Raw genomic sequence first — 19,794 nt, 5'->3', positions numbered from 1 at the left:
TTTAAGCTTTGGTTGCAAGGAACAGATTCACTCAAGTTACGTAAAAGTAAAAGTGAGATTCTTATACGAATTTTTAAGGCCTGGAGGTGGAATCTTCTCAGGAGTAGATCAGGCATTCTGGCTCCTTCTCCAGCTTACCCTGGGCCTCAATGGTTTCTCTACCTGACATTTCTGTCCCTCTCTCCTCTGACTAGCATGGCCTTGGTGACCTGTTTCTCAGTTTCTCTATGTCCTCTCTTCCTGCCCCTGCCCTTACTGCTGGGTTTCTGTTTTTAATTCCCAGTATAAGAATGATCACTTTACTTTCCATGTCAGTTCACCTCCAGGAGTCTCAGAAAGCCCATGGAAGGCTTCACCACAGTTGCCCTGTAGCTTTCACTCATTGCTGACACTCGGGTAAGCATCTCTAATTAGTGAAGCAAAACCGTAAGATTAGCAAGGCCATAATGCACATTTGGATATTCTGTGAATGCCTAATAAGTGGAAGGTAAATATTTTGTTTATATATAAACAAACATATTTGTTTATATTTGTTTTTATTTTGTGTATGTATACTAAAAAAAAGTGTCCAGGACCTCTGTTTCTGCTAAAGATTGTCAGAAAGCTGGAGAAAAAGAGCATAATGATTAGTCAAAATGGACTTAACATTGGGATTAAAATGCCGTCTACTATTCTTTGAAACAGAAATAAAAATATTTCTGCCTGAATAACTGTCAAGATACTTAATGTATCAGAAGCCATTATGATATTAAAACATGGAGAATTGGTTCATGGAATTCCGTTAAGTCCCCATCATGTCTGACCTCTCTGTATTTGGTGGTATGGGCCACTCTTCTCCTCTTGACCCTTCCTTTTTCCTTGGCTTCAAAAATGTTACTCTGGGCTTCCCTGGTGGCGCAGTGGTTGAGAGTCCACCTGCCGATGCAGGGGACATGGGTTCGTGCCCCGATCTGGGAGGATCCCACATGCTGCGGGGTGGCTGGGCCCATGAGCCATGGCTGCTGGGCCTGCGCGTCTGGAGCCTGTGCTCTGCAACGGGAGAGGCCACAACAGTGAGAGGCCTGCGTACTGCAAAAAAAAAAAAAAAAAAAAAAAAAAAAAAAAAGTTACTCTGCCCTGTTTCTCTTCTAACCTTTCTAACTATTTCTTCACAGACTCTTCCGTTGGATTCTCTCTTTCTTTTTTTCTCCACTCTCCAAGGATTTCTGTTATTCAGGCTGTTGTTTTCGACATGTTTGCAATTATACAGCTGTCCTAACCAACATCCTTCTTTCATCAGCTGTAATCACGAAATCTAGGTTTCCATCTTCAAATTCTACACTGCTAAGTTTCAAATTACAAGACACTTCTAGCTGGCTACTTACAGACACAGGCAGTCGTGTCTTGCCAAATTGAACTCTGTCTCCACCTCTCACCCTGACACCACTTCTGACTTTTGTATTTCTTATGTCAGCATTTCCAATTAGCCATTACGTCGGAAAGAGTGACTAACTGTCTACTTCTTACTCTTAACTCCCAGAGTGGATCTGTAATCATCTTATTTACTTACCACTATCATAGTTTAAAACTTCCTAATACCTCATGTAACTTTTTTCCTGATTTGAGGGTCATTCTTCTTTATTCTACCATCCTTATTGCTTCTAGAGTGAGTTTACTAGACTATAAATATGTCAAGCTATTCCGCTACTTAAAACCCTTCAATGGCTTCCCAATGCCTACAAAATCAAACTCCCATGCATTTTGTATGGTGTCAAAGATTTTCAGTGATCAGACCCTCCTCTCACCTTTGTTCTTCTCCTTCTCTTTCAAATATTCTTTCCTTCATCTGTGCCTGATGTAAACATACATAAAGTAAGAAAATCTGGTTTGTACAGAAATTAAATAGAATACAGTGTTTCAGTATTCCAATGAAGACTGCAAATTAAAATTTCCATTATAAGCTATGTTGAATTTTTCACTTCTGATAAAACATTTAAGAATATTTTTACTAAAGATAACCATACTCTCTGGCTTACAAATAGTAATGCCAACATATACTTTTAGTTGTGAATTGATTGTATGACAAAGAAAATGTATTTATGCTGTGATCTATGAAATACATAAGAAGTATAAACTGTTAACTTGAATTGTATGATCATACCTTAATTTACATGTAGTCATATTAACTAAGAATCAAAATTTTTGTAGGTTGCTATTAAAAGAAAGAAGGCACAATATGTTTTAAAGACTAAATAGAATCCAGCATTTTAGTGCTGCTTGTACTGATTTTAGAGGCTATTTGGGAACCTAATATACTGACTTATGGCCTGCAAGAAGAATCTGTAAAATGGAAAAATGGGGTTTGGATGAGAAAAATAGTTGTGTTCTTAAATATGTAGGGTTTTGAATTAGATATTTTGTGGGAAAGATCAGAAATTGAATTTAAACTTCTATAAATGCTTTTGTTCTATTTCTACTGTATTATCAAAATATGTTTTTCCTCTTCTATCATATAAGTCCTATATAACTACTTGGACAGCGTGATTGCTAAAATTTACCAAATAAATTATTTAAGATTCTTTTTTTTCCTATTCAGATTTTGTTCTTTACCTAATTGATAAACTTGAGATTTGGTGTTCTTCTAAACACTTTAAAAAAAAAAATTACATTAGTTTTCTTCTTAAGTAAACAAAAAATTTCATAGCAAACAAAAAATTCCTCCTTGGAACATAAAAAACAATCACTGAAATTGTTGCAGTAAGAAAAGGTCAATATTACAATCTTCTTTATTTCAAGTAGCATAAAAATGAATTGGCCAAATTTTCATTTAGAAATAGTGTAATTTATCAAGTTAACTATGTAAAAACCTTTAAAAATGTTCAACGACTAAAGATGTTTCATGTATTTGATAAAATATGTCTATTTTTAAAAGTCTATCTGATAAAAAATGAATTATTATAAGACTGGATATGATCAAAACATAAAGCAGAAATGGAAACAGTGTTCTCCTTTCTCTTGTTTGCTTGTTTTATTTTTTTCATTTTACAATATCTCCTTTGTCCATCATGATATATATTTTAAGTCTTGTTGCTCTTAGCTGTTTTCATTTCCTGAGAAGATTTTTAGTTTGTTTTGTGTCTCTCTGAATTCTAAAGAGTTTTATTATTTTTCTGTCACTCTTCCTTAAGTGTTTTTTCCCATAAATAAAGTACATTCAGGGTAATAACATATAAACAACCCTTTCTAATACATTGCCTCAGGAGGAAATATTACTTTATGTGATTTCAAAATTTGGCCCAGTCCATTCCAAAGGCCTAAACAGAAAATATAGGCAGAAAGATAGAGGATATATATGCACTTCGGTAACCCACAACTATATTATGATTTTTACTATGTGTATTAGTTTCCTATCGTTGCCATAACAAAATACCACAAACTGGTATGATTCTAATGTTCTTAACTATTTATGTCACACTGTTGGAAAGGCTAAAGATTAGGATGGATTAGTTTGTCACAATAACTGTAGTTATCTGGAATTGCAAAGCATCAAGATCAATGCCATTTGTTAAAAAATACCTGTCCAGTTGCAAAGTAGGAGCTGTCAGTTTCTGGTCCAGGGACCTAAGGGGAAATCAATGAGGGAGAACTCACTACAAAGGCAGCATTATGTAATGATTAAATTAAATTAATTCTGGCCTAGAGCCTAATGTTATGTTTACCTGTTTCTAGAACTACCTAAAAGCACTTGACAACTCCTGTCAGAATGAGACAAAATTCCCTAGGAAGAGGTGCTTATTACCTCTTTATATCCTAGAACTTAATTTAAGCAAGCCAAACGGTAAATGAGATGTCTCTATAGGACCCAATATTTAGTGAGCCACCATTCAACACAGAATCATCAAATCATAGAAGTTTGGTGCTACAAGGAATCTTGTAAGACCATCATCCTAAACATGTACAGAGCATGTAGTTTAGGGAAGAAAAAAGGTCTTGCTCAGAGTCCAACAATGCACTGTAATGGGCACACGGTAGCAAAGCTACAGCTCTACTAGGGTAGGAACACTTTTTGTCCTCTGAAGTTCATAACTTATTGAATGTGACTGTGATTATGGACTCTATATACTATTTATATATATATATATATATATATTTGTATTCAACAAGTTATGAAGCATATATAAAAATTATTATCATTCCCACTATGTAGCTTTATAATTCTTAGCTGGAGTAGCTAAAGGCTTACTTTTCTGTTCCTCTGATCCTTTCTCTGCTACTAATTCATGTAATTTGAGCTGAGCTGAATGAGTGCTTCGGCTTCAGGTCCCTAGTTACTGATGACAAAAGTTTCTTAATCTTTAGTTATGTACTCCTTCAAAGTAGAACTTGGAGCATCAGCTAATAGCAATGAGGTCTTGCTGATATGTTCAATGAATGCTGTGGTTCTTGTTTAATGAACTTCTCTGCCTTCCTACCCATAAAGCACTATGTCTTCACCTGTGTTCTCTCTGGTTGCTTCAGTCTCATGATGGATTTGGTGTTCTGAATCATGTGGGTCACTTCTTACTTGGGGAAGACATCAAAAAAATCCCTCCCCAACTCAAAAGTGTGATGTTACTTTCCATGTATCATCTTAAAAATATCTTCTAAAAGAATAGTGGAGGGGATATTATCATGTGATCACTTTGTGTCCAATATCCTGGAGGCTATACTTGCTCAGTGTAGAGACTAATGAAATTCAGGAATATAAGCTAATTGAAAATCTATAATCTTACTCCCTAAACACGTTACTGTGCACAGTTTGATGTATTTCCCCTCAGTGTTTGATTTAACTGTAATCACATTACTTTCATTCAGTTCTGCTTTGTTTTTCAAATTTACAAGTATCCATGCCTTATATTTTTAATATTATCTGCATATTATTCCACAAAGTAAACTTTTCATAATGTATATAATCATTTTCCTCAAGAATTGGAAATGCTGTTTCCTCTAATTTTACCTCTATAACCATCTTTGTACATTGAGTGCCCCTAGTCCCCATATTTTTGATAATTGCTTAGAAGATATTGTCAGAATCTATGTGGTAGTTTGCAAAATTGGCCACAATTCTCAATGCCTCCCTCACCCCTGCCCCTTTGCAGGGTGATTTTATAGCTTCTTCCATCAAAAAGTGAAATCCGTTCCCCACTGCTTGAATCAGAACTTATGACTTGCTTTAGCCAATAAAATGCAGCAGAAGTGACTCTCATGCCTGTTCCTAGCCTCGGTCTTAAGAGGCCTTGCAGCTTATGTTCTGATTCATCGAATTCTAGCTGCCATTAACTGAGCTGCTGATCCATGAGAGACACGTAACCCATTTGCCGCTGTTGCTCCAGCCAATTGTCAGTCAGTTGCAGAAGCAGAGATGCTTCCCTGAGTGGCTACTGAGGCATATGCACAGAGTGAGCCCAGCATGACCAGAACTATCCAGTTAATAGGCTAATAAATGGTTGTCATTTTACATAGCTAAATCTTGGGGTGGTATTTCATAGTAAAACTAATGTATACAATCTATATTTGGACCAAAAGAATGGCCATTTTTAAGCCTTGTAATTCACATTGATAAGTTGTTTTCCCAAACTTTTGTAGCAATTTGCTACCCTCTCCAGCTAGGTTTATCATTATTGTAAATATTTGCCAGTGGATAAAAGATAATTGGTGTCGTCTTAATTTTTTTTTTTTTTTTTTTTTTTTTTTTTGCGGCACACGGGCCTCTCACTGCAGTGGCCTCTGCCATTGCAAAGCACAGGCTCCGGACGCGCACGCTCAGCGGCCATGACTCATGGGCCCAGCCGCTCCGCGGCATGTGGGATCCTCCCGGACCGGGGCACGAACCCGTGTCTCCTGCATCGGCAAGCAGACTCTCAACCACTGCGCCACCAGGGAAGCCCTCGTCTTAATTTTAAGTGCAACATTTTAAAAGCTATTTTTCCTCATTCTGATGATAAAGTCACCATGTTAGCTGTCATTTCATTAAAACAAGTCATATTTCAGAGTGAATTGTTTCCCAAATTATTTTCCTAAAATTGAGATAATATTTATCAGGTTTCTTTCCTCTTAAAAGATGTAGAAATGCAGAACAGATGTTGATTTTCAATTTACTAGATAATAGTTTTTTGAAGTCTCTTAAGGTATAACATCTTCCCTCCAATATTTTTTTTTTTTTTTTTTTTTTTGCGGTACGCGGGCCTCTCACTGTTGTGGCCTCTCCCGTTGCGGAGCACAGGCTCCAGACGCTCAGGCCCAGCGGCCATGGCTCACGGGCCCAGCCACTCCGTGGCATGTGGGATCTTCCTGGACCGGGACATGAACCCATGTCCCCTGCATCGGCAGGCGGACTCTCAACGACTGTGCCACCAGGGAAGCCCCCTCCAATATTTTTAATTCAGTAACTATCAAACTTATAAAAGTTAAGTTTTATCTGGAGTTTCTGCTGGCCTCATATGATGTTGTTAGATGTTGATCTCAGTGATTATGACTAAGCTGTTAAAAGTCATGTGATCTTTCTTGTCTCAGAAGAGAAAGCAAGACAGTAAGATATTTATATTCAAATTGGAAAATTGGCTTCTGGGTCAAGCAGATGTGCAGAAAATGTAGACAAATTATTGGCCATTATAGTTGTGGGACTTTGAAGTGTTGCCATCACTCAGTGCTTTCCCATTGTTTCCCGGATAAAAGCACAGATTGCATCAGTTATGTTGTCTTTGGCTGTAGGTAACAGAAAACCCACCCAAGCAGTGCTAAATTCTGAGACTCACTGCTTGGCTGATATTTAGCTAATTCACACCAGGATAGTTATACTACTTTTTTAAAACTTAAAGTATGTTTTCATTGGTTGCTAAAAACTATAATAGTAATGGCAATAAGTAGTAAAATTAATTAAATAGAAATTAGCTATAAAACTTACACCTGCCATCTATGGCCACAAAACCTCAGTGGTGTGCAACAATATAATTCATTTAGCTTGTGATTTTCTAAGACTTAGATGATCTCATCTGCTCTTGTGATCTCAGCTGGGTATGTTCATGTGGCTGCTGTCAGCTGTGTCAGGCGGGGTCTTTCTGATGTTGCCTGGCTTTACCACATCTCTTAGGGATGTCCCTGGCTTGCACAACTGGAGTGACTCAGCTCTGTTCCACGCATAGGCCATCCTCTAGAAGGTTAGCCTCGGTTTGTTCTCATGGTAAAGACAGAGGAGCAAACGCATGCCTATCACACACATACTTTCAAACCTCTGCTTGCATCACACTTACTAGTATCACATTGCCTAGGCAAGTCACTTGGTGGAGCCCAGAGACAGGATGGGATGGCACTACACAGTTACATGGCAAAAACACATAGATGCAGAGAATGGTGAAGTAGTGAGGCCATTGATAAAATCAAACTATGACAAATTTGTTAATCCAAGTTAATTGTCATAGGATGTCACAATATCTATTGATTTCACAATATTGATTTGTAAATAGTTCTCTTCTTATAGTAAGATCCAAAGCATTTACAGTTCCGACTACTAAATAGATCAGTATCATGTAATGTGCATTCTCTATAAAGTATTCTGTGTTTTAGGAGAATCAGCATTTTGTCACTGTCTTTTAATTAATTCATCATTATTGCTTTGAAATACAGGTATCTCTTACTGTAAGAATCTATTGGGATGGTGAGAGTTTGTGTAGCAACAGGTGTTATAAACATGAATCTTTAAAATTTGTAGGAACACAGGAAAGATTTTATGAAATGAAATAATAAACTGCCTCCTGGGACATCTTCTGATGTTAGGGAAAAAATAAAAAAAAGTCCAGAATGTATTTTGATAATGTCCAATAATTAATACAAAAGAAAACAAATCATTTGTATTTCTTGAATAAAATACAACTTGATTATTTCAACAAAATGTATAAGTAGCATATCATTGCTTCTGAGCATTAAAAAATGCTAAATTAATCCCACTACTGGGCATACACCCTGAGAAAACCATAATTCAAAAAGAGTCATGTACCACAATGTTCATTGAAGCTCTATTTACAATAGCCAGGACATGGAAGCAACCTAAGTGTCCATCGACAGATGAATGGAGAAAGAAGATGTGGTACATATATACTATGGAATATTACTCAGCCGTAAAAATAAATGAAATTGAGTTATTTGTAGTGAGGTGGATGGACCTAGAGTCTGTCATACAGAGTGAAGTAAGTCAGAAAGAGAAAAGCAAATACTGTATGCTAACACATATATATGGAATCTAAAAAAAAAAAAAAGGTCATGACAAATCTAGGGGCAAGATGGGAATAAAAATGCAGACCTACTAGAAAATGGACTTGAGGACACAGGGAGGGGGAAGGGTAAGCTGGGACAAAGAGAGAGTGGTAGTGTATGTATGGACATATATACACTCCCAAATGTAAAATAGATAGCTAGTGGGAAGCAGTCACATAGCACAGGGAGATCAGCTCGGTGCTTTGTGACCAGCCAGAAGGGTGGGATAGGGAGGGCGGGAGGGAGGGAGACGCAAGAGGGAAGAGATATGGAGATATATGTATATGTATAACTGATTCACTTTGTCATAAAGCAGAAACTAACACACCATTGTAAAGCAATTATACTCCAATAAAAATGTTAAAAAAAAACGCTAAATTTTCTGCCAATAAGGTTGAAAGTGCTAAACACATGTATTTCATCAGAATGTTAATCATGTTTTATTAAAGCTCATGGTTCAAATGGAGAAAATTTGCAAACATCAAAGGGGTAAATCATTACTCAATCATCAGTTCAGTTTCATATAATTTCACATCAAGCATCACATAATAAAACATTTGAAATAATATACACTGCCAAAAGTATTTTTTCGAAGAGTATCAATAAAGTAAATTAAAATCATTTAGAAAGTATCATCAGAACTTTATTTTGTATTAAAAATATTCAAACATGTCTAGTTATAAAATATTAATAACATTTCACAAATAATACTAATATGTGCATATTTTTGTAATCCAGATTTATGGCTCCACTTGTGAGGAAACATGTAATTACTTTTGGAAACATACTTGGAACTTTGCCACATTGTTTGAAAAATATGCACAGGACTGGAGAATTTCAATGATCATTGATGAGGCTTCAGTTGTTTCACATAAAAGTGATTAATGATTAACTTAGTAAAGTTAAAGACAGGATAATTTTGTGGTTTTCATTGATTATGGAATTAGAAGGAATATCATCTGGAATAACTTATCAATCTTTATTGTTGGTGCTCAAGAAAAATAACTTAAATGAAAAACATCTGCATGAAAATATGCATGATATATTTTCACATGGTTGTATCAATGTAATATGAAGGAGAAAGTTGGGAGTTTAAGCGGAATTTTATTAAAATTTCTGATGTTTTAATTTGGCAGTACATTATCACATTCAGTTATTTCTGGGTAAGGCAATAGAATATGTAAATAACACATCATTAATTTCTTGATGGACTTTATCTTCATCATCATATATTAGATACACAGCAGAGAGAATTAAATGACTTACTAACTTGCCAGGAATTGACATCCTGAAAATTGGAAGTGTATTTGTATCTCTGTTGGCTGCCTGTGCCACTAGAGCAGCAAATGTGGTTTAGAAATTTTAAGAAGCTTCTAATAGTCACTTGTAATAGAAATTTTGCAATGGGAATAATTAAGAACTTGGAAAGTGGACTTTTTTCCTGGAGATGTGAGTTTGAATAATAGTACATCTTTTGCTACTTTGTTTAGTTTTACAAGAAAAATGTTGTTTTATTACAGCTGTCTGATTAATTTAATGCATGACAAAATTATTAAATATATAAACTAAAGAAAGAAAACTAGGAAAGAGAATAAGATATAGAAATAAAGGCATGTGATACAACATTTGAAGCAAAATAATTCTAATAAAAGACTAACATTCATTGATAATCACATAAAAGTGATATCACAAGTGAAATATTTAATAAATATCTAAGTTCTTTCAATTTATTGAGTTGAATTCTTTTCAAATAATATTAAGTTTATTTATGGATTGAAGAGTAATAAAAATCAATATAACAAGGATAAGTAATTAAATATTATATTCCAATAAATAATTTTTATGAATTAGTAATAGACATTTAATATAAAAACCACAGAGTATGTAAGTTAGACATATTTTGAATATAATTTTTGTTAGTTTGGCAGAGACATGGAGAGGATTCAATATGATGAATTATATCTCTCTATTTAGATTATATCACATAATTTTATGGAGAATTTTTGGGAGAAGTTTCTTTGGTCAAATATGACTTAAACAGATGCATCATTTAGTCAGAGGCAGCATATCAAAGAAAAGATAATGACAACACTTCCTAAAAATCAAGAAACAACTTGGAAGTTATTAGAATGATTTTATGACTGATATACATTGTGAGTTTTATTTACATTACATATATACATGTATATATATCATGGCATACAGGTTGTTTCATATTTTGAATATTGCTCTGCTTATTGGTTCCTGTACCTTAAAGTCCACAGACAGAAAGAAATTTGGGACAGGTGTAAGTCAATTTCTCCAACTGTTTCTCTCTCTTTGGTTCTGCTCTCATCTGTGTGGACTTTATCCTTCAGCAGTAGAGTCCCCAACTGGTGGCAGACTGGTTGAAGCAATACCACGTGGTCATCCTTATGCACGACAACCAAAGAATGAGTACCTTGCAGTGGTTCTCTATTGAGATCAAGAAAACTTCATCCCCTTAAGTCCACAGGAAACCCTTGGATCTTGCATCTTTTTCCAAACTAAGTCACATACATGTTCTAAGTCAGGTCTCTGGTTAGGGAATGTTATACACAGAATGGCATAAGCTGAGTTCAGCCAATGGCATGCCCCGAGGCCTGATAGGCCCAGCCCTGTACTCTGGGTGTTCGAATGAATAGGAAGTTGGGAACAGCCACCTGTCCTGTACAATGCAAACAACATAGGTTAACATGTAGCACCTTTACATTTCTGTGACTAGGTACCTGCCTGAATCTCTAGCTGCATGTCCTTCTGCGTTTCTCTGGACTCGTTAAACTCTGTGTCACTCTGAACCAAGTATAGTTCCCTGAACCAACAAAGCAGAATAAAGCTTCTGAGTTCTTTTTCCTCAGTCACTTCAATCTGAAATAAGCTTTTCCACTTCCAGTCCTTCAAAATCCAACTGCTCTCTTTTGTCTTAAAGTTGATTTTGCTTTGTGATCTGAGACTGTATGGGCTTAAAACAACAAGGTGGATCTTTTAATTATACAGAGTTAAGTAACTTATTATCTTTTGCCCTTGGAAAAAAAGGAAGGTCACTTAAATCTGCAATCAGGATATTAAGTGCTTAGTTTAGTATACTGTCAGTTGAGCTTTAATTTCAGCTGTTTCCTTGAGTAAGTAAAAAAATGATTTTCCTGAGAGGGAAGTTGAGATTGTACTAAATGTGCCTAATGTAGGTTATTGAAGGTGGAACACCTGCAACTTTGAGGAATATACTGTGAACTCTTGAGGTTTCTTTGACATTTCACTTGGCTGTGCTGCTTGGGTAGTTGTCAAGGAAAGGACTGTGTCCACTCTTGGAATTAATGAGTCAGGAAGTGGATGGGGATTTGTTTCTGGGCACAGTGCAGTTGATGCTATTGTCTGGTATCAGGTTATTCACGATAAATCTCTGAATGAATGCCCTGCAAAATATAGGTAAAATGTTTATCCTTTCCCTCTGCCTACATACACAGCATCGAATATGGTGTTCCACTTCCTCTTTCCTTAGTAATTGGAGAAAACCACGTTGCCTCGGATTCTTTAATCTTGGGTGAAGTTCAGCGTCCCCCCACCCCACCCAATCCAAGTCCAGGTTTGAAGGATTGAGAGACAAGAGTCAAATTTCAAGGAGCTAAGAGTAGGGCTGGACAAAGCCTGTAGGCCCTCCCTCTGTTAACCGTCTTCACTGCTACCCGGTTCTCCTGCAGTTAACTGCTTAACAAGTTAAGATGTAAATCTAAAAGGCCTTCTGTGAAAATAAAACAGTGAGAATCTGGGGTTCTAAAATTTGTATTGGCAAAGGGTCTAAAGCTCCTTTGTTTAATATTGTCTTAAAATCATTAAAGAATCCAACAACTCTAGAGAATGTTTGCCCAGTGCAAGTCTGTATTTTTGGCAAGCTAAAAAATGTTGAATATAAATGAAAATCACCCCTAATCCAAGCATATGCATCTCTACATTATTTCCTTCCAGACTTTTTCCACATTTATACTTTTAAAACATATTTAACATAATACTAAAATTATGTATCTAGAGTTTTCTATACATATGTATGTTTCACAATTTTCCTCTTGGCTGCTATGATCTTCATAATGACTATTAAATGTAACCAATTTTCCAAAGAACACCCTTCAGCTTCTTACTGCTTCATAACTTTGCAATAAAAAAATTAATTAATTAGGCTTTTATTTTCTCCTTTTGGATGTATTTCCTTAGACTAAATTTCCAGAAATAGTATTACTGAATATGGTTATGAAATGTTTATGGCTCATTATATAAAATGCCAAACTTCTTTATAAAGAGGGTTTTTAAAAATTTAAATCTCTTAATACAGCATATATGTTAGTTTTGTTATTTCTAACATTATATATTAATTGTAATTAATTGTAATTCAATCTAATATTTATTGTTATTTTTACAGTCCCACTTCTAGTCTCACAGAAAATCATATGCTCCTAGAGACATAAGACTATGCATTTATTGCTCAGCTTTTAATTTTCTGTAGCACTAGAATAATGCCTAACACATACTAAATAAATGCTGAATGTTTGCTGCATTGATTTGAATAATAATAGAAATCTTTTTCACAGTTACAATAAATACCAAATTGCTTCATGTTTTGGTGAACTATTTCATTATGATTTTATCATTTTTAAATTAATTGAGACTCGTATTCTGTATTCTTAGTGCATTTTTAAAAAAATGAAATGCTTCTTGTTTTTCTGTGTCATTCTTGAAAAAGGACATGTTGACCTTCTCCAGACTGTGCCAAGTTTAAGATATTTTTTGCCAAAGCATACCTCATTTAATTTTACTAATATAGTAAACAATTATATCACTGACTTTACAATTTACATTTGAAATATAATTGAGGCTAAATATTTTAATTTGTTTACTAAAATAGTATTCTTTATAATTGTTTGCTTGTTGCTTTGCCTATTTGTATCCTGAGTTTAATTTGTAAAACAGGAATTATAATTAAATTTTAATCTATTTCTGTTACTTTTCCTCTAGATTTTTTAAAGACTTTGAATTTTTATTTATGGCTATAATTCAGAAATTTCAAAATTTTATATAACTTCACTTGTTTTTCAGGAAGGAAATATGTTTTTTTCTTAGATAGTTCAAAAGTTATTGACTACCACTTCACTTTACCACTCCACTGTGGGCTAAATGTCCAGTTTTATTTTATTTGGGGCATGCTGGATATTGTTAAAGTTTTATATAATGATACATTGTGCATGCCAAAATGTTTGGGGATGAGCTATTATTTTTTGTGATCATCTGAATAGATTTTTTCCCCAAACATGCAAAACTATTATCTTATTATTTTAATTCAAAACATTAAAAACATTTTGATGTATGGGTTAATTTTTACTTTTCCCAACTTTTCAATATAATGTAATGTGTTGATTTTTGTAGTACACTGTTTTAGTTATTGATTAGTGCATATTTTAATATCTAATAAATCTAGTTCCCCCATTATATTTCTTCTGAGACTATTCTGAGATATTCTTTACTAATTAACAGTCCAAGTACAATTTATCATCTGAATGTTTTGGTCCAAGAAAGAGCTTTTGATTTTGATTGAGTTTTTATTAAACATTCATATTATTTTAGAGGAGAACCAGTATTATACATGACTGCATCTTCCTATCCGAGAACGTGTCATTTCTTTACATTTTGTTAAATACAGTTTTCTTCCAATAAAGCTTTCTAGTTTTTACAAAGCATGTCATATATATTTTCATTCAGATTTATTAATTATAATTTATGTTAATATTGTGATGAAATACATTTTTATTTTTTTACCATCCTATTTGGTTATTCAGGAATGAGTATTGGATTGTTATCTTATACCATATTAACTGCATGTAATAGTTTTATTTCTTGTTAATGATGTGTCTCTTCCTTTCTTGTTCATATGTACATTTCCTTTCAGTATATGATGACAGTTGTTTCAGGCTAGTCATTCATTATCATGGCAAGTAATTAGATTTTATTTCCATTTTCACTGGTTTTTATTTGTAAATAACTGTTGAATTTGAACAAGTGTTTTTAAAATGGTATTTACTGAAATTACTATACTTTTGTAAACATTTCTTAGATTGTTGATTGTGATGTCCTTCCATTGAGCAACTATGGAATTTCTCAGCTATATTTTCTAAATCATGATATTCTACCATTCTACTCAATATCATATACTGTTTTTTTTCTTAATCTGAAAAGAAGGGGAAGGAAAAATAGCTGCAATGAAAGAAGCCTTTCTCAAATATTTAATAACTTAGGCAATCTATTTATGTCTAAGAGTTTTCCAAAATGCTTATGAGAATCTCTATCTGCTTCAGCAAGGCTTGCTGACTTGTGTTTACTGAAGGGTGGTTAGAAAGGGATGCCCAGTATTCCGAATATGCTGGTCAGTTTTCTTAACACTCTTTAGCCTGAGATAGTTGTCTGGGTAGTGATGGGGTTTGGAGGGGTGTTCTCCTAATTCAGCATGCAGACTTTCACTTATTCCTTCTTTGGCAATACTCTATCTCATCCTTGTTGTCAGCTGTTTCTCTGCTCTATGACACAGTTTCTCCAGAAATAGACACTTCAGATGTGGTGAGGGATGATTAATCACAGCCTCAAAAGGGGCATATAAGCAATACTTTTTCTTCAGACTTTCTACGAGTCTTTCTGTTTATGCTTTACCCCCACACCCGTATATCCCTTCCTCTGGGTACCTTTAATTCCTGAGTCTTTCTAGAGTTTTATGACATAAATTGGCTTATTTATCTTGGCTTCTCTCCAAAAAGTCACTTAGATTTCTGTTACTGTTGTTCCATCCATATGCCTCCAAAGTTTTATTGACTTCACTAGAGTGCTTTTATTTCCTTTATCATTTTCTTTGTCCTTGTGGGTTAATGATTTTATTTTTTTAAACTATGTAAGTGCCATTTCAGTCAGGTTTGGGGAGGGAGCAGAGAGAAATGTGTGTCTGTCATGCTTTTCAGGAAGTCTCTGTCATGATATACTCATATATTATCTATGGTGGACAGAGCCAGTTAACCCCCTGGCATCAATTCTCTCTTTACCCATTGTTAACAGGACTTCAGGTTTAACAGCTATGTGGTTTTGAAGGAGAAGGCCCTTATTGACCCCAGGTAATCATCATCATGGCTGGGGAGGAGAGTCAAGAATCTTCCAGTTCTTGTCTTCATTTTTCCATTTGGAGAGATTTCAGGTGGTGTAACACTCTCCACTCCTCACTCAGTCTTCCCTGTGGAAAAAGATAATAGCTGATTGTGAGTTGGAAGGAGAAATCCAGTGTTCTCAACTCAACCTTTTTCCTTCTTGTTAGATATTCTCCCCCTCAGCAAGGCAGCATGGATAACCTTTGTAGTAGAGGTTTTGCCTTAATGAGGGTCTCCAGAGATCTTTGGTTGAAATGTGAGCAAACCCACTGGGCCACAGTCCAAGCCATATTCTCCATTCAGTCTATATAAGTAAAAGGATTGACATTTTGCTCTCCATATGTCTATCCCTTATGTGTTATTTTTCATTTGTTTCCAAACTTGGGAAGGAGATAAAGAGCTATTATTTATTATATCTACTCTAACCCCTATCCTTGAAACAAACAAAGTAACCCAACAAGCTTAATTCTATCCCCAGTGCAGCAATGTTTGGTTTAGTGATAAACTTGAAGGCTGGGCCTAAACTATTAGTGCATAGCACCCTTTTGACTGGTGACTGTTCAGAGTTGGGTAGCATCTAAGCATCTGTATAGTGAAGACCGTGGATTTCATTTGGTATTTTTACTCAAGAGATGTCGACCTTCCTCTGGTTGGTTTTGTGAAAAGATGTCACACTGGGAACAACTGTAACTATTTTGTACCCATGACAAAACCAGCCAGTACAAAAAAAGAGGAATTTAGATCAGAGAACTAAGACAGACCCAGATGGAATTCCACTTGAAGTTCACACTACTTCTAGACTTTTAATTTATGTAGGCTAATAAATTTCTTTTTATGTTTGAGCCAATTTGAAATGGTTTCTCACCATTAAACACATTATAGAACTGTTGAACTTGCTTGTCTAGGATTTCTATAGGATTTTCACATTCGTGAAAAGGTTAGTTCACAGTGTTTCACAGAGCATTAGGGTAATGCCCAGTCTGCTTGAGTAGCAGCAGTGCTCTGGGCTTCCAATTGACTCTTAAATTCACAAGTCAAAATAAGTTTTATCCAGGTCTAAGTTTTCTTAGCATTAGGACAGGATATGTGGCGGCCAACATATCCTGAAGTAATGGCAACAACAAATCAGAGGTCTTGGGATTCCTAGGTATGTCTTCTGATATCCTTACTTCATTGTTGAGATGAATATGGTCACATGAGACAAGATAAGCCAAGTATGAACCACCTCAACTCAGGAAAGTCAGGCTCTGTGAGTCCTTTCAGCTTTTATACCTTGAAGATGTACATGACATCCTCCTCAAATGTACATGACTGGCCCCCATTCTCCAGTGCAGCAGAATCTCAGTACTTTTATGTGTTACTCAATAAACAGTATCAATAATGATGTGTAAGTGTATAGTCTGGAAAACAGTAACCTCAGATAAATTCTTATTAACCTTGGGTCTAGTATACTCCTATGATTCCTAGAGTTTATGTGCAAAGAGGATTTTAACAAAGGTCAATCCCTCAACTGTCCCTGAGGCTAAAAGAGAAATCATAGATCTGTTTTAAACTTTCTCCTTCAAATTAGTATCCTATGAATATTAACAGCAGCAACAATAACAAGAACAGTATTTGCTGGATACCAAGTAAAGTGATATACATATTGTTGTATAATGTTAAAAAACAAAAAACAAAAAACGTGGCTGGCCCTTGTTCTTGGGAGGCAATCTCTAATGACATGGAAGTTCCTGAGTTATAGGAGTGTCTTTGTTATTCGTGATGGGTCCTGGTAGTTTATGATATTGATGTGACTTGTGGAGAGCCCCTGGATAATTTGTGCTAACAAGATGACTCAGTGTAGGAGCTGGCCACTCCAGAAAGACCAACAATGTGATTAGAGGGTTGAGGTTTTGAGCCACATCATATCAGCCTGACCTCCAGGGAGGGGAGGAAGAACTGGAGATTGAGTCTAAGTATATGGCCAATGATTCAATCATTATGCTTACACAATGAAAACCCAATAAAATTTCTGGATATTGACGTTCATATGAGATTCTCTGGTTAGCGATACTCTTTGTGTAGTGTTACTCATCATGTGCTGGGAGAGTGATGTGTCCTGATTCCATGGGGAGGTGACACTAGAAGCTTCACTTTTTTGTGGGGATGGACCCTCCTAGACTTCCCGCATGTGTCTCTTCTTTGTGAAGGTCCTGATTTGTATCCTTTTTGCTATAATAAAACTGTAATTTTAAGTATATTGCTTTCCTGAATTCTGTGAGTTTCTCTAGAAAATTATTGAACCTGAGGGGGTAGTGGAAACCCCCCAAAGTTTAGCCAGTTGGTCAGAAGTGTGGGAGGCTTGGGAACTCTCAGGCTTGTGGCTGGCTTCTGAAGCGAGGCCAGGTGTGTGGAGAACTGCGTCCCTGCCCTGTGAAGTTTGGTCTAACTCCAGGTAGTTAGTGTCAAGTCATTGCACATATACCTATTCACTCTCTTAATATTTCCATGGTGTGGAGATTTTATTCTTGTTTTTACACAGGTTAATAAGGATTCTGGGATCAATAACCTGTTGATAATTGCTAACTATTACATTTCATCTCTTTTTCATAGCTTATGTAATGAATTCCTTTCTCTGAGAATTTTTACAGCAAAATGCTTATCTGAATTTTTCTTATGTCTTTTAGAAATGTAAATTATATTGCTTAGTAAAATTTCACTTCCTTCTTAATTGAATTCTATTTCTTCTAAGTCTAAAACCGTTTGGAAGATTCCAAGGGAGTACAGTAGAATAAATTTAAACGGTGCCCAAAAGACCTAGATTCAAAACCTAATGACTGTGTTAAGCCAATTTAAAAAATCATTGGAGATCCAATTCCTCATTTCTGAAAATAGAGATAATTATACATATACCAGAATAGTGTTACAAGGAGGTATGAGATAACATATGTAATACATCTAGAAAAAATGTTAAGTCCATTTCCCCTTTAGATTTCAAATAACCTTAGGGTAAGGGCAAGCAATCTACATATTTGTATTAGTATAATCCTTTTATGGATGGTAAAGTTATAGAATGGGATCCACTTCCTTTCCACTCCTCCTCAGGAGCTAATGTTTCAGTGGTTGATATAATGTCAGAGCAATGTGTGTGTGTGTGTGACAGACAGAGAGAGAGAGAGATGCTTAAACTCGTATTTTAAAATAATTTTCTAACAGAAGAAGTTTTTGGAAATACCATTCTAAATTTTTATTTATGCAACTTATTTATTCCTCAAAGCCTTAAATGCTTGGTGATCATGGATTGACAGATCTCCAATCATAGGAAGTGTAACTCACTAAGGGCCCTGGCTCCTGCAGAATGCCCTGCATGTTTGTGATAGAGCCCCACTTCCTATGAGCTGTTCCCAGTCAGTGACTGAGCAGGACATGGATACAAAGTCAGCGTCCTTCCTGGGAGACAGAGGACTCCTCTAATGGCCATTTGCCTCAAGGACTCCACTCTTTTATTCTACTGCTGATTATTTTCTCTTGTAGTTTACTGTGGAAATTGCAAAGAAGAACTTCTCGTTCTTTGAAAGTTAATAATTTACTTGGGCAGAGTTTGGGGAAAACTCTCTTTGAAATCCTTTGAAATCAATTGAATTGGAATTCAGAGTTTTGATTTTTTTTTTTTGTAATCTGTATATTTATGTTTTGGTGGGGAAATGTGGTCAGGAGGAGACAGAAGATGGTCCAAGTCATTCCCTGTCCTGGGTGTTTGCCACAAGCAAATATTTCACATCACATCCCTTTTATATAGGTATATATATTGATTTGTGAGCAGTATTAGTTCTTTTTATAGTTAAAGTGACTCTACTTTCTCACCAGTTATGTCAGATTGATGAATATTTCTGAGATGTAAATATTGCTCCCCCGAGTCTTTCATGCGTTTCCCCGTGAGGTAGGCTTAGGAGTATAGAAATAACCTGCCTTATCTTCTGGTAACCCAGCACAACTGCTACAGATCTGTGTCATCTGTTAATGGAAGATGCACAGACTTTTGATGTTATTGTTGTTCTATAAAGGCTATTTTTATAGATTTCAGTAACATGCTCAAACTTGTATTTAGCAACCTGTCAACTTCAGAAATTAAAAATATTAATTTCCTCTATGGAATTTTAGACAATTAGCACATTTATATTTACTCTTTTCTTCCCCTCCCTCCCTCAACATCTCAAGTTTTGTTGATATGCTCTGAGATTTGAGCCTCAGTTTATTTAATTAAAATGATCATTTTCACATTGAATTTTATAATATATGGTATAATATTTTAATGCTGGCATTTTAGAGTATAACCTTTTTTTACATGTGTATTACTTTA

The sequence above is a fragment of the Mesoplodon bidens genome (genome assembly GCF_964165515.1).
Source record: "Mesoplodon bidens genome assembly, chromosome: 5".
NCBI classification, from domain to species: domain Eukaryota; kingdom Metazoa; phylum Chordata; class Mammalia; order Artiodactyla; family Ziphiidae; genus Mesoplodon; species Mesoplodon bidens.
Note: the sequence above shows the minus strand (reverse complement) of the source record.